Genomic DNA, 14,555 nt, shown 5'->3' with positions numbered 1-14,555 from the left:
TGTGTTAAAAAAACACATTCCTAACAGTGCATGTCTGAAGACCAAAGGTTGGCACTATCAAAAAGTACAAGGATGGACAAATTGCACAATTTCCACCAATCACACTCACATGTCCTTGTGGGGAAAACAACTTCGTGGATAGAATACTGCATTGTAGATAATGTCGAGAAAATACAGCTACATTGTGTAAGTACGTAACCAATGCTCCTCAACTTAAATTCATGACTCCTAATACAAAGAAAATAAATATGTTTTGGGGGCTTGTATTTAACAGTGACAGTGTTAAGTAACTCCCCAGTTCCTCTGTAACTGCACACAGCCATTAAATATAAAATTTCTAAGTATAGCAGAAAGAACATGTGAACTTACAAAAAGGAGCAGAACAGACCACTTATCCCTCAAACTGGCTTCACCACTCATTAAGATCATGGCCAATCTAATTACTTCACATTCCAGAATTTCCCCAATAACCTTTCACCCCTTGATTATCAAGGATCTATCAGTCTCTGCTTTTCAAAAATACTGATAAACCCTGCTTACAGCACCTTTTGAGGAATAGAGTTCTGAAAACATTTGACCAATGTTCCCTCTAAGCTGCACAGCAATGTGGCTGCTGTGAGCTTTTGTACATGCTGAGCCAGATGCTGTTTCGGAAGTTGCTGATGGCATGGAACTCAGAGGTCTAAGCAACAGAAAAACGTATGTAGAGGGAACATAGCAGTCCACCCTCTGTGAGAAAATAATTTTCTTAAGCTCTATCTCAAATGAGTGACATTTTATTTTTAAACAGTAACCCCTAGTTCTAGATTCTTCCACAAGAGGAGACATCATCTTTATATGCACCCCGTCAATAACCCTTCAAAATGTTACATGTTTCAATCAAGTTGTCTCTTATTCTTCTGAACTCCAGGGGATACAAGCCTAGCCAGTCCAACCTTTCCTCAAAAGATAACCTACTCATTCATACTGAAGCATAACCTCTCTACTTTATTATTCAATCTTCTTCATAAGTGTTAACATTCTATTTGCTTTACAAACACCAGCTGCAGCTTTACACCAATTTAGTGTCACCCATATCCATCTGCATCTCAGAGCCCTGCAATCTTTTACCAATTAGATAATGTGCTTTATAATTCTTGTCAAAATAGACATTTTTACATTTTCCAATGTTATATTCCATTTATCAGATACTTGCCCTCTCACTTGACCTACTTATATTCCTTAGCACCTCTTCATTATTTTGTGTCATAGCACCATTAGCAATTCATACCTTTAGTTGTTTCATCAAAGTCATTAATACATATTATGGACCAGGCCAGACCCCGTCAAAACATTTCAAGAAGGTAGCCCAGACCCTAACTTTTCTAGTTGTTTTAAGCAAGTATAAAGTGGATATTGCCGAAGTGATGCAGCTGGCCCAATCACTCAGTTTTAAGCAAAAGAAGATTTATTTACAGACTACTGAATGAAACATGAACAGAAGAGAACAGAATTTAGAATAACTTAATCTATCTGAAAACCCCATCATCTCTATTGCAACTTAATGATACCGTTCTAAATACTTGCAACATCCCATAAACACCCCCTTGTCAAAAAAGGTAAAATGAAACACAAGTTCTTTTTTGGGTCCAGCAGCTGCTCTGGGTTCCCAGCTAAAACTTGACCAGCAGCTGCAAACATAACAGCTTACTAAAACTAAATCAAACCAAACCCTGAACTGGGAGAACTGGCCACTCCCCTTTCATTGTACAAGTATTTTAAAAGAACACTTAAAGGCTTTTTAAGCAGATTTTCCAGATTTATTGGAACCTTTGCCTTTACAACCCCTCTGAAAGTAAACAAAGACAGAATAACCCTGTTAAAAGGGCAGCATTGTCACGTATAAATGTTAAAAGCTGAGGCCCCAGTCCTGGTTCTGTGTGTCTGCCTGTTCGTTCCCCAGTCAATATTCATTAACCCTCTCTGATCTGGTCCTGTATGTTTTAAAGCTGATGGTGTTTAATATGTGTGAAACACCTCGAAACAATATTGTAGTAAAATTGTTCTAAGAATAACTTATTATATTATGTATGTTCAAAGCAATTGTCTTATCTGACATGATTGAGATTTTTAAGAGGATCTTTCTGAGATGGGGATGTGATAACATCTCAAACACACCAATTAGAGAAAATATGAGATCTGACAATGAAAATTTGAAGACCTGGTCTTGTTCCCCATTGTGGATATAGTGTTAGTAGTTGGAAAAACTTTTCTTTGAACCATTAATGTTTTTAAATTGAATTATAGATCTGGAAATCAGGTGTAACTGTGAGGAAGCTTCCATTATTGACATATGCTTGTGACTGAGTTTGTCTGTGTCATTTTAATGCCATGGCTAGTTGTAGATTTATTGCACTGTGCGGAAGTTTACAGGTTCCTTTTGTTTGGGCTAATTGGATTAACCTTATTGAATTTCAGAACATTGAAGACAAGGAAGCAATGAGATTTATGTGAATGGTTCTAAATAATATAAACAATTAAGGAATGAGTGAAGGTATCATGGTTACTTGCCAGAAATATGATTCTGGGATACTCTGAAAAATGAGGGGATTTTTAATCCAGATACAAAAGTTTCCATGTTTAGGAAATTTTTTTTGTAATGGTTGATAGTGATGATGACTAGCACATTCTGTTTCAACTGGAATGGAGTCTTCACACCTTGTTACAAACCTTTTGATAACTTTGATAACTTCAAGAATTTGAGAAGACATTTATAAAGAATTTGAATCAATGAACTAAATTAGATTCATTTGGGTTGAATGAGACTTTCTGAAAACAAAAACAATCTAGACACAGTTTTGATGGCTTCAGTGTAAATGAGAAAATGTTCATTTTGGAGAGAAATAAATGAAAGTTTTGGAGAGAACCTGTCAGCCCCCATAAGTCCACCATTTACATTTGCAATGATTTTGAGAACTAAATGGTGTAGCATAATCTAAAAAGTTATTGTTGAGGAAAAACCATCATCTAAAGAGCACAAAAGCATGGTGGCTTTGTGGTTAGCACTGCTTCCTCACAGCGCCAGGTTTGATTCCTGCCTCGGGCAACTGTCTTTCTGGAGTTTGCACATTCTCCCTGTGTCTGCGTGGGTCCCCTCCAGGTGCTTTGGTTTCCTCCCACAATCCAAAGATGTGTAGGTTAGGTGAATTGGCCAAGCTAATTTGCCTATAGTGTTAGGTGCATTAGTCAGGGGTAAATGTGGGGAAATGAGTCTGGGTGCGTTACTGTTTGGAGGATTGATGTGGACTTGTTGGGCTGAAGGGCTTGTTTCCATGCTATAGGTAATCTAATCAACATCTGGCTTTCATTTTTATTGCAGTATTAATATCTATTTGACTGCAATGCTTCTCTAGGGCTTGTGAGTGAAATCTGTAAATATATAAATTTATAAAATCATGAGGGGCATGGATAAGGTGACTAACCAAAATCTTTTTGCCAGGGTAGGTGATTTCAAACGTGGAGGGCATAGGTTTAAGGTGAGAGGGGAAAGATATAAAAGGAACTGGAGGGGTAACCTTTTCAAGCAAAGGGTGGTATGTGTATGGAATACACTGCCAGAGGAAGTGATAGAGGCTTGTACAATTACAACATTTAGGAGGTATCTGGATGGGTATACGAATAGGAACTGTTTAGAGGGATATGGCCCAAATGCTGGCAAATGGGACCAGATGAATTTAGGATATCTGGTTGGCATGGACATGTTGGACGGAAGGATCTGGTTCTGTGCTGTACATCTCTATGACTCAAGAAGTAAATGGGTAGCATGTATAAGTAAGATGATTGGAAAATTGAGAAGTAAAAGAAGCCACTAGAATGATACAACAGAACATGTTGCTGCCTATATGACCAAATCAAAAGGTAATCATTGACGTGTGTGAGTACAGAGATCAGGAATTTAGCAGTTCAGGTGTCATCCACCTAAGAAGTCCACACTCCAAATTGCAGGGATAATAATGTAAAATGTTCTTATGAAGAGGATGTGCCTTTATGGGTTCTTAACACTTGGTGGGAAACATTGACTGAATATAGAAGTAAGAGCCCTGAGTGTCAACTTGGAGAATTGGAGCAGGTATATCCTACACCAACAAACTGTAAAAGGAATAATCTAGAAGTGATGAGATTGGTATTTTACTTTCCAGAAATGCCACAGGAGGTAATACCAGTCTGAATGGTCTTAGCTCCAGTTGTATGTGTTGTGTTCTGTTTCTGCCAAAAGGACAATCAGATGCAGATGTCTTAATCATTTTGGTTCAGGAAAACCAGTAATTTAATGTCAGGCAGTGGAGAGCAAAGAAACCCCTTGCTGATTACCATGTACCTCACCAACCCCAGCTGATGAATCATCACTCTTCCATGTTGAACATGACTTAGAGGAAGCACTTGAGGGTGTCAAGGCTGCGAAACATATTCTTGGTGAGTACTTCAATGTGTTTCATCAAGAGTGGCTCAGCAGCACAATTACTATCAGCTATTTGGACCTTAAAAGACTTAGCTGTTAGACCGTGTCTGTGGCAAGTGGTGGGGAAATGTTTTCTTGGGTTCAGAATGTGCTGTTTTAAGAAATTACTCTCAAAACGTTCCATAAGATCTATATCTAGACCATCTCTGCCTATCTGTTTTTTGCAAATTAGATGTAGATTAAAATTCCCTACAAATATCTTTGTACCTTCTGACAAGCTCCCATTATCTCTATTGTTATGCTCTGCCCTACTGTATGGTTGCACTCCCACAAGTGAGTATTAATGTTTATCATTTCTCATCTTGATACAAACAACTTCTACATCCTGGTTTCCTGAACTTCAGTCATACCTCTATTTTGTGCTATTACCATAACTAACTAAGAGAACAACCCCTCCACCTTTTTCCAAGCTTCCTGTCTTTTCTAAATGACATGTACTCTTCAATATTCAGGTTCTGTATGCGATCCTGCAGCAATGTTTCTATAATGGCTAGCAGGATCGCATTTATTTGTTTCTGATCCTGCTATCAATTCATATGTTTTGTTTTGGGTGTTATGTGCATTCAAAGCCTTTAGCTTTGTCCTTTTTATTATTTTTGTAACTCTAGTTTTACCTGTTCATTTGCTTTTAGATTTATATGCTGTATCTCTTTCTATCATGGAGTATTTATAATTTTCTATATTGATATAATTCTCCCTTGCCTGATCTCTAGGTTGTGATTTACTGTGTTTTACCAAATGTGATCCCTAGCCCCCTCTATTTAATATAAAACCCATTCTTACTTTCCTACTTAACAGCAAAAAATGTTTAAATGGCTCAAATGGTGCTGCTCTCCACATCTCTCCTTCTACTTTTCTATATCACAATTCATGATGGCCAACATCTCTCCCATTATATTTCCTTCTTTCTTTTCTGTCTAATTGCTGCTTCTCTCTCTCACTTTCTCCTCTCTTTTTAGTGTGAGATGATGAATGACAGAGTGGACTGCTCATGAGAGGACCAACCAACAATCACAGGGTGTATTTTCCAAAGTATCCTCTGGAAAACTATGGGTTTCAGTGATTGCCTTCTCCATCACAGCTATAGTCTGCTGCCAATCACTGCTTTTGCATTCCTTTTCATACTCCATACATATGTCCCACTACGACAAAGATGCACCTCCGTGGTTAGACAATCACTTTGTCCCAGTAGCATGAGTCTATTACCAGCCTGGTCTCTGCCAGGTGCTCTACCAATAGTGAGGTGGAGTTTGCCTGCAGCACTGGAGACGGGCGTTCTGTATATTGAGGGTCTCTCCATGGACAAACTCAGAAGGATTAAAACGCACTTAATAAATAGCTGAGTGTGTCCACAAGAGATTTTCTATCCTCCCTGTGCCAGTTCCATTGATATAATGCTGTGGCAAAGATAGAAAATTCTGGTTTTCATTCATTATTAAAGAACATAATTTAGATTCAATTCCAGCTTGTTTAAGTTCATAGTGCTTATTCATCTGCTTAGAAAGTTTTTTGTTCATGAGCTGCTTGAGAATATAAGAGATGATTTTAAGAATTAGTAATTCTGTCATGACAAGAGTCCATGTTCTGAGCCTAAATACCATAGATTGGTGCAACTTATGGAATGTTCATCCACTGATGCCGTGTACATTTTAGAAACACAGAAATATAGAAAATAAGTGCAGGAGTAGGCCATTCAGCCCTTTATTCAATATGATAATGGCTGATAATGCAATTTCAGTATCCCATTCCCGCTTTCTCTCCATATCCCTTGATCCCTTGAGCTGCAAGGGCCAGGTCCAGCTGCCTTTTTGAATATATCTAATGAACTGGCCCCAATGACTTCCTGTGGGAGAGAAGGTTCATAATTCTCGGGAAAGAAATTCTTCTTCATCTCAATCCTGAATGGTAATTCCTTATTCTTAGACTGTGACCCTAGTTCTGGACTTGCTCAACGTTGGGAATATTCTTACTGCATCTAGACTGTCCAGTCCCATCAGGATTTGTATGTTTCTGTGAGATTCCACCCCATTCTTCTAAATTCCAGTGAGTACAAGGCCGATCCAATCTTTCCTCATATGTCAGTCCTGCCATCCTGGGAGCGAGTCTGGTGAACTTTTGCTGGACTCCCTCAATAGCAGCTAGGAACCTTCCACATCCATCAGAGCTTTACCTGCACTTCCATGCTTGTCATTTACTGTATCAGTTGCTCCCAATGGGGTCTCCTCTACACTGAGGAGGCAGGATGCCTACTTGCAGGACACTGCAGAGAACATGTCCGGGAAACCCGCACCAACCAACCCCACTGCCCCATGGCGGAACACTTCAACTCTCCCTCCACTCCGCCAAGGACATACAAGTCCTGGGCCTCCTCCATCACCACATCCTAACCACTGATGCCTGGAGGAAGAATGCTTCATCTTCTGCCTCGTGACCCTCCAACCGCACGGCATCAATGTGGATTTCACCAGTTTCCTCATTTCCCTTCCCCATACCTTATCCCAGATCCAACCTTCCAACTTGGCACCACCCTCATGACCTGTCCTAACTGTCCATCTTCCTTCCCACCTACCTGTTCCACTCTCCCCTCTGACCTATCACCATTACCCCCATCTCCATCCACCTATCGCATTCTAAGCTACCTTCCTTCCAGACCCAACCCCCTCCCATTTATCTCTCCACCCCCTTGGGTCACAAGCCTCATTCCTATTGAAGGGCTTTTGTTTGAAACGCCAATTCTCCTGCTCCTCAGATGCTGCCTGACCTGCTTTTCCAGCACCACATTCTCGACTCCCTCAATAACAACAATGTCCTTCCTCAGACCAGGAGACCAAAACAGAACACAATATTCAAGGTGTGGCCTCATTAAGGCCCTGTATAACTGCAAGGAGAAAGTGAGGACTGCAGATGCTGAAGATCAGAGCTGAAAAATATGTTGCTGGAAAAGCGCAGCAGGTCAGGCAGCATCAAAGGAGCAGGAGAATTGACGTTTCGGGACATTCCTGAAGAAGGGCTTATGCCTGAAATGTCGATTCTCCTGCTTCTTTGATGCTGCCTGACCTGCTGCGCTTTTCCAGCAACACATTTTTCAGCCCTGTATAACTGCAGCAAGACATCCTTACTCTGATACTCAGATCCTCTCACTATGATGGCCAGCAATGCCAAGCCTGCTGCACCTGCATGCCAACCTTCAGCGAGCATTCCACCATGACACCCAGGTCTCGTTGCACCTCATCTTTTCCTAAAGTGCCACCATTCAGAGAATAATCTGCTTTCCTCTTTTTGTGACCAAAATAACCATATATTTATCTATATTATATTGCCTACTCAGCCAGTCTGTCCACGTCACCCTGCAGCCTCTTAGCAATCTCCTCACAGCACACAGTACATAGAACATAGAACATAGAAGAATACAGCGCAGTACAGGCCGTTCGGCCCTCGATGTTGCGCCGATCCAAGCCCACCTAACCTACACTAGCCCACTATCCTCCATATGCCTATCCAATGCCCGCTTAAATGCCCATAATGAGGAAGAGTCCACCACTGCTACTGGCAGGGCATTCCACGAACTCACGACTCGCTGAGTAAAGAACCTACCCCTAACATCTGTCCCATACCTACCCCCCCCTTAATTTAAAGCTATGCCCCCTTGTAATAGCTGACTCCATACGTGGCAAAAGGTTCTCACTGTCAACCCTATCTAAACCCCTAATCATCTTGTACACCCAGCTTAGTGTCACCTGCAAACTTGGAGATATTGCATTCAATTCCTTCACCCAAACCGTTAATGTATATTGTGAACAGCTGGATTCCCAGCACTGAACCCTCTGATACCCCAGCTTTCATTGCCTGCCACTCTAAAAAGGACCAGTTTATTTCAACTCTCTGCATCTAGCCTGCCAACTAGTTCTCTATCTATATCAATACAATACCTCCGATACCATGAACTTTAATTTTCCTTATTGATCTCTTGTGTGAAACCTTGTCAAAAGCCTTTTGAAAATCCAGATACACAACATCTATTGATTCACCCTTATCTACTCCATTGGTCACACCCTCAAAAAATTCGAGAAGATTTGTCAAGCATGATTTCCCTTCTGTGAGTCCATGCTGGCTAGGACCAATTCTGTCACTGTTTATATTATTACATTCTTAATAATTGACTCCAGCATTTTCCCCACCACTGATGTCAGACTAATGCCATAGAGTCATAGAGATGTACAGCATGGAAACAGACCCTTCAGTCCAATCCATCTATACCGACCAGATATCCCAACCCAATCTAGTTCCACCTGCCAGCACCCAGCCCATATCCCTCCAAACCCTTCCTATTCATATACACATCCAAATGCCTCTTAAATGTTGGAATTGTACCAGTCTCCACCACTTCCTCTGGCAGCTCATTCCATACACATACCACCCTCTGTGAAAAAGTTGCCCCTTAGGTCTCTTTTATATCTTTCCCCTCTCACCCTAAACCTATGCCCTCTAGTTCTGGACTCCCCAACTCCAGGGAAAAGACTTTGCCTATTTACCCTATCCATGCCCCTCATAATTTTGTAAATCTCTATAAGGTCACCCCTCATCCTCCGATGCTCCAGGAAAAACAGCCCCAGCCTGTTCAGCCTCTCCCTATAGCTCAAATCCTCCAACCCTGGCAACATCCTTGTAAATCTTTTCTGAACCCTTTCAAGTTTCACAACATCTTTCCGATATGAAGGAGACCAGATTGCATGCAATATTTCAACAGTGGCCTAATCAATACCCTGTACAGCCACAACATGACCTCCCAACTCCTGTACTCAATACTCTGACCAATAAAGGAAAGCATACCAAATGCCTTCTTCACTATCCTATCTACCTGCGACTCCACTTTCAAGGAACTATGAACCTGCACTCCAAGGTCTCTGTGTTCAGCAACACTCCCTAGGACCTTACCATTAAGTGTAATAGTCCTGCTAAGATTTGCATTCCCAAAATGTAGCACCTCACATTTATCTGAATTAAACTCCATCTGCCACTTCTCTGCCCATTGGCCCATCTGGTCAAGATCCTGTTGTAATCTGAGGTCACCCTCTTCACTGTCCACTACAACTCCAATTTTCCCCATTTTCTCTCTGCTTCCTTTTTTAAATTCAGAAATCATGCAGGTGAAGGAGCAGCACTCCAAAAGCTTGTGATTTCAAATAAACCTTATGGACTATAATCTGGTGAAATATGACTTCTGACTTTGTCCACCCCAGTCCAACACAGTCCACCTCCACATCATGGCTACCATCTATCTTTAAAGAGAGAAGTTCCATTAGCTACCTTCCAGTCCATTGGAACTCTTCCAGAGTCTACATAATGCTGGAAAATGGTCATCAATGCATCCACTATTTCTAGGGTCAATTCCCTTAAGTACTTTGGGATACAGAGCATCAGCCCTGGGGACGTATCGGATTTTAATGCCATCAACTTCACCAACACCAATTCCTGACTTAAAAGAATTTCCTTCAGTTCCTCCTTCAAGCTTGACTCACTGTTCCCTAGTATTTAAAATCATAGAGTCATATTTGTGTTCTCCTTAGTGAAGACAGATCCAAACTATATATTCAACTGGTCTGCCATCTCTTTGTTGCCTATCATGGATTCACCTGGTTCTAATTGCAAGGGACCTACATTTGTCTTCACCAGTCTTTTTCTCTTCACATACCTATAGAAGCTTTTGCAGTTCGTTATTTTTTTATGTTTTCTGCAACCTTACTTTCAGATTCTATTTTCCCATTCTGAATTAAACCTTTTCTCCCAATCCTCAGTTTTACTGTTTTTTTCTGGTCAATTTATATGCCTCCTCTTTGGCTTTAACATTATCCCTGATTTCTCTTGTTCACCATGGTTGATCCACTTTGCCTGTTTTACTCTTACACCTGACAGAGATGTACAATTGTTGTGACCATCGATGCCAGGGTCAGGCCTACAGGACTCTTAATGGGGAGGGAAAGCGGCCAGAAGTTGCAGTATTGATGATATAGCTAGGACAATGAATTAGGACCTGAAAAGAGAATATAGGGAGTTAGGTTGGAAGCTACAAGGCAGGACAAACAGAGTAGCAATACCATGATTACTACCGGTCCCACGGGCTAGTGGGGCTAGGAACAGAGAGCAAGTACAGATGAACATGTGGCTGCAGGATTGGTGTATGACGGAGGGCTTCATTGGGATACCTTCTGGAGAAGGTGAGACCTGTACAAGAAGGATGGGTTGCATCTGAACTGGAGGGATACCAATATTCTGGGCGGGAGGTTTGCTAGAGCTCCTCAGAAGGGTTTAAACTAGTTTGGTGGGGGTGGGAACTGGAGCTATGGATTTGGAGATAGAGAAGCTGATGAACAGGCAAACACAGTATGCAGCGAATCTATGAGGAAGGATAGACAGTTGATAGGGCAAAGTTGCAGTCAGTATGGTGGGCAGAAGTGTATCTATTTTAATGCAAGTATCGGGAATAAGGGTGATGAACATAAGAGCATGGATTAGTACTTGGAACTTTGATATTGTGGCCATAACGGAGATTTGGATATCACAGGGGTACAAATGGTTGTTGGATATTCCATGGTTTAGATATTTAAAAAAGAATAGAGGGGGAGGTAAAAGAAGTGGGGGAGTGGCATTGCTAATCAGGGATAGTATCACAGCTGCAGAAAGGGAGATTGTCGAGGAAGGTTTGTCCACAAAGTCAGTATGGGTGGAAGTCAGAAACAGGAAAGCAGCAGTCACTTTAGTGGGAGTTTTCTACAGACCCCCACCTCTCCTCCCACCCACCCACCCACCAATAGCGAAACAGGGACATAGAGAAGCTCATTGGGAGGCAGATTTTGGAAAGGAGCAGAAGTAACAGGGTTGTTGTCATGGGTGAATTTAACTTCCCTAATATTGGTTGGAACTTCCTGAGTTCAAATGGTTTGGATGGAGCAGTTTTTGTCAGGAATGTCCACGAAGGATTCCTGACTCAATATGTAGATAGGCTGACTAAAGAGGAGGCCGTATTGGATTTGATGCTTGGCAACGAGATCCCTTGGTGGGAGAGCATTTTGGTGATAGTGATCACAATTCCCTGATCTTTACTATAGCCATGGAGAGGTATAGGAGCAGACAGTATGGGAAAGTACTTAATTGGGGGAGGGGGAATTACAATGCAATTAGGCAGGAACTGGAGTGCCTAAATTGGAAACAGATGTTCTCAGGGAAATGCACGACAGAAATGTGGAGGTTGTTTAGGGAGAATTTGCTGATAGTGCTAGATAGGTTTGTCTGACTGGACCAAAGAAGAGATGGGAGGATAAAGCAATCTTGGATGACAAGGGATGTGGATCATCTTGTCAAGACGAAGAAGGAAGCTAACGTAAGGTTGAAGAGGCAAGGATTTAACAGGGCTCTAGATGGCTAAAAGGTAGCCAGGAAGGAAGTGAAGAATGGACTTAGGAGAGCGAGAAGGGGACATGAGAAAGCTTTAGCTGGTAGGATTAAGGAAAACCTTAAGGCATTCTACACTTATGTGAGGAACAAGAGGATGGTCAAAGTGAGGGTAGGGCTTATCAGGGATAGTGGAGGGAATTTGTGCCCAGAAGGAGGTATGGGAGGTCCTTAATGAATACTTTGCTTCAGTATTCACTACTGAGAGGGACCTTGTTGTTTGTCAGGACAACACGAAACAGGCTGACGTGCTCGAACAGGTTGATATTAAGACGGAGGATGTGTTGAAAAGATTGAAAAACATAAGGATAGATAAAGACCCGGGTCAGACGGGTTACATCCTAGGGTACTACAGGAAGTAAAGGAAGAGATTGCTGCACCTTTGGCAATGATCTTTACATCCTCACTGTCCACTGGAGTAGTGCCAGATTATTGGAGGGTGGCAAATGTTATTCCATTGTTCAAGAAAGGGAATAGGGATAATCCTGGGAATTACAGATCAATCAGTTTTATGTCTGTGATGGGTAAGTTATTGGAGAGGATTCTAAGAGACAAGATTTGTGATTACTTGGAAAACCATAGTCAGTTTGGTTTTGTGAGGGTCAGGTCCTTCCTCACAAGCCTTATTGAATTCTTTGAGGATGTGACAAAACACATTGATGAAGGTAGAGCAGTGGATGTGGTGTACATGGGTTTTAGCAAGGCGTTTGTTAAGGTTCCCCATGGTAAACTCATTCATAAAGTAAGGCGGCATGGGATACAAGGAAATCTGGCTGTTGGATCCAGAATTGGCTGGCCCATAGAAGACAGAAGGTGGTAGTAGATGGAAAGTATTCAGCCTGGAACGTGGTGACCAGTGGTGTTCTGCAGAGATCTGTTCTGGGACCTCTGCTCTTTGTGATTTTTATTAATGACTTGGATGAGGAAGTGGAAGGGTAGGTTAGTAAGTTTATCAATGACATGAAGGGTGGTGGAGTGGTGGATAGTGTGAAGGGCTGTTGTAGGTTGCAACGGGACATTGACAGGATGCAGAGCTGGGCTGAGAAGTAGCAGATGGAGTTCAACCTGGAAAAGTGTGAAGTGATTCATTTTGGAAGATCAAATTTGAATATAGAATACTGGGTTAAAGCCAGGATTCTTGGCAGTGTGGAGGAACAGAAGGATCTTGTGATCCAGGTCCATACATCCCTCAAAGTTCCCACCCAAGTTGATTGGGTTGTTGAGAAGGCAAATGGTGTGTTGGCTTTCATTAGCGGGGGATTGAGTTTAAGAGCCGTGAGGTTATGCTGCAGGTCTATAAAGTCCTGGTTAGATAATACTTTGAATATTGTGTTCAGTTGGTTGCCTTATTATAGGAAAGATGTGGAAGCTTTGGAGAGGGTGCAGAGGAAATTTACCAAGATGCTGCCTGGACTGGAGGACATGTCTAATGAAGAAAGGTTAAGAAAGCTAGAGCATCTCTCATTGGAGTGAAGAAGGATGAGAAGTGACTTGATAGAGTTGTACAAGATGATGAAAGGCATAGATAGAGCAGATAGTCAAAGACTTTTTCCCAAGGCAGAAATGGCTATCACAAGTAGGCATAATTTTAAGGTGATTGGAGGAAGGTTTAGGGGATATGTAAGAGGTCAGTTTTTTTACACAGAGAGTGGTGGGTGCATGGAATGCACTGCCAGTGTGGTAGTAGAGTCAGATACATTAGGGACATTTAAGCGACTCTTGGTTAGGCATATGGATGATAGTAAAATGAAGAATATGTAAGTTCGTTTGATCTTAGAGTAGGATAAAAGGTCGGCCCAACATTGAGGGCCAAGGGGCTTGTACTGTGCTGTCCTGTTTTATGTTCTATGTTCTTAAATATCTGCCATTGCCTATCCACTGTCAACCCCTTAAAGTCCTTGGGCAGCTTATCTGAGCCAATGCATGCCTCATATCATCAAAATTAGCTTTCTTTAAGTTCAGGATCCTAGTTTCAGATTGAATTGTGTCACCCTCTAGCTTAATGAAGAATTCTACCATATCATGGTCACTCTTCCCCAAAGGATCTCACTCTGCAAGGTTGCTAATTAATCCTCTCTCATCACACTATACCCAGTCTGGGATGGCTTGCTCTCTAGTTAGTTCCTCAAAATACTGGTTGAGGAAACCATCCCTCATACATTCCAGGAAATCCTTCTCCATCATATAGTTACCAGTTTGGTTAGTCCAATCAATATGTACATTGAAGTCATCCCCAATAACTGCTGCATACTTATTGCATGCATCTCCAATTTTCTACAATCCCCAGACTCTCAACTACTGTTTCATAGTCTGTACATAACTACCATTAATGTCTTTTTCCCTTTAGTGTTCCTCAGCTCCACCCACACAGATTCCACATCGTCCAGGCTAAATGTTCTCCCTTACTATCGATCTCCTCCTTAATCAGCAACAGTTTCCACCTCCCATTGCTTTCTGTCTATCTTTCCTGAAAATTGAATAACTCTGGATGTTGAGTTCCCTGGATTTGGTCACCCTGGAGTCAGTTCTCTGTGATCCCAATTACATTATATCCATTAATAACTCTCTGTGCAGTTAATTCATCCACGTTATTGTAAATGCCTATGTT

The 14,555-nt window shown here is 41.6% G+C and overlaps 1 protein-coding gene across 3 annotated transcripts in view; it reads right to left on the bottom strand.

The window, feature by feature from the left end:
• Nucleotides 1-14,555, bottom strand: part of fndc4b (fibronectin type III domain containing 4b) — a 206,766-nt gene that overhangs the window by 13,659 nt on the left and 178,552 nt on the right. The gene's annotated exons all lie outside the window — the stretch shown is intronic.

The sequence above is a fragment of the Chiloscyllium plagiosum genome, chromosome 3 (genome assembly GCF_004010195.1).
Source record: "Chiloscyllium plagiosum isolate BGI_BamShark_2017 chromosome 3, ASM401019v2, whole genome shotgun sequence".
In the NCBI taxonomy this organism is placed as follows: domain Eukaryota; kingdom Metazoa; phylum Chordata; class Chondrichthyes; order Orectolobiformes; family Hemiscylliidae; genus Chiloscyllium; species Chiloscyllium plagiosum.
This window is presented reverse-complemented; position numbering and strand designations above follow the sequence as displayed.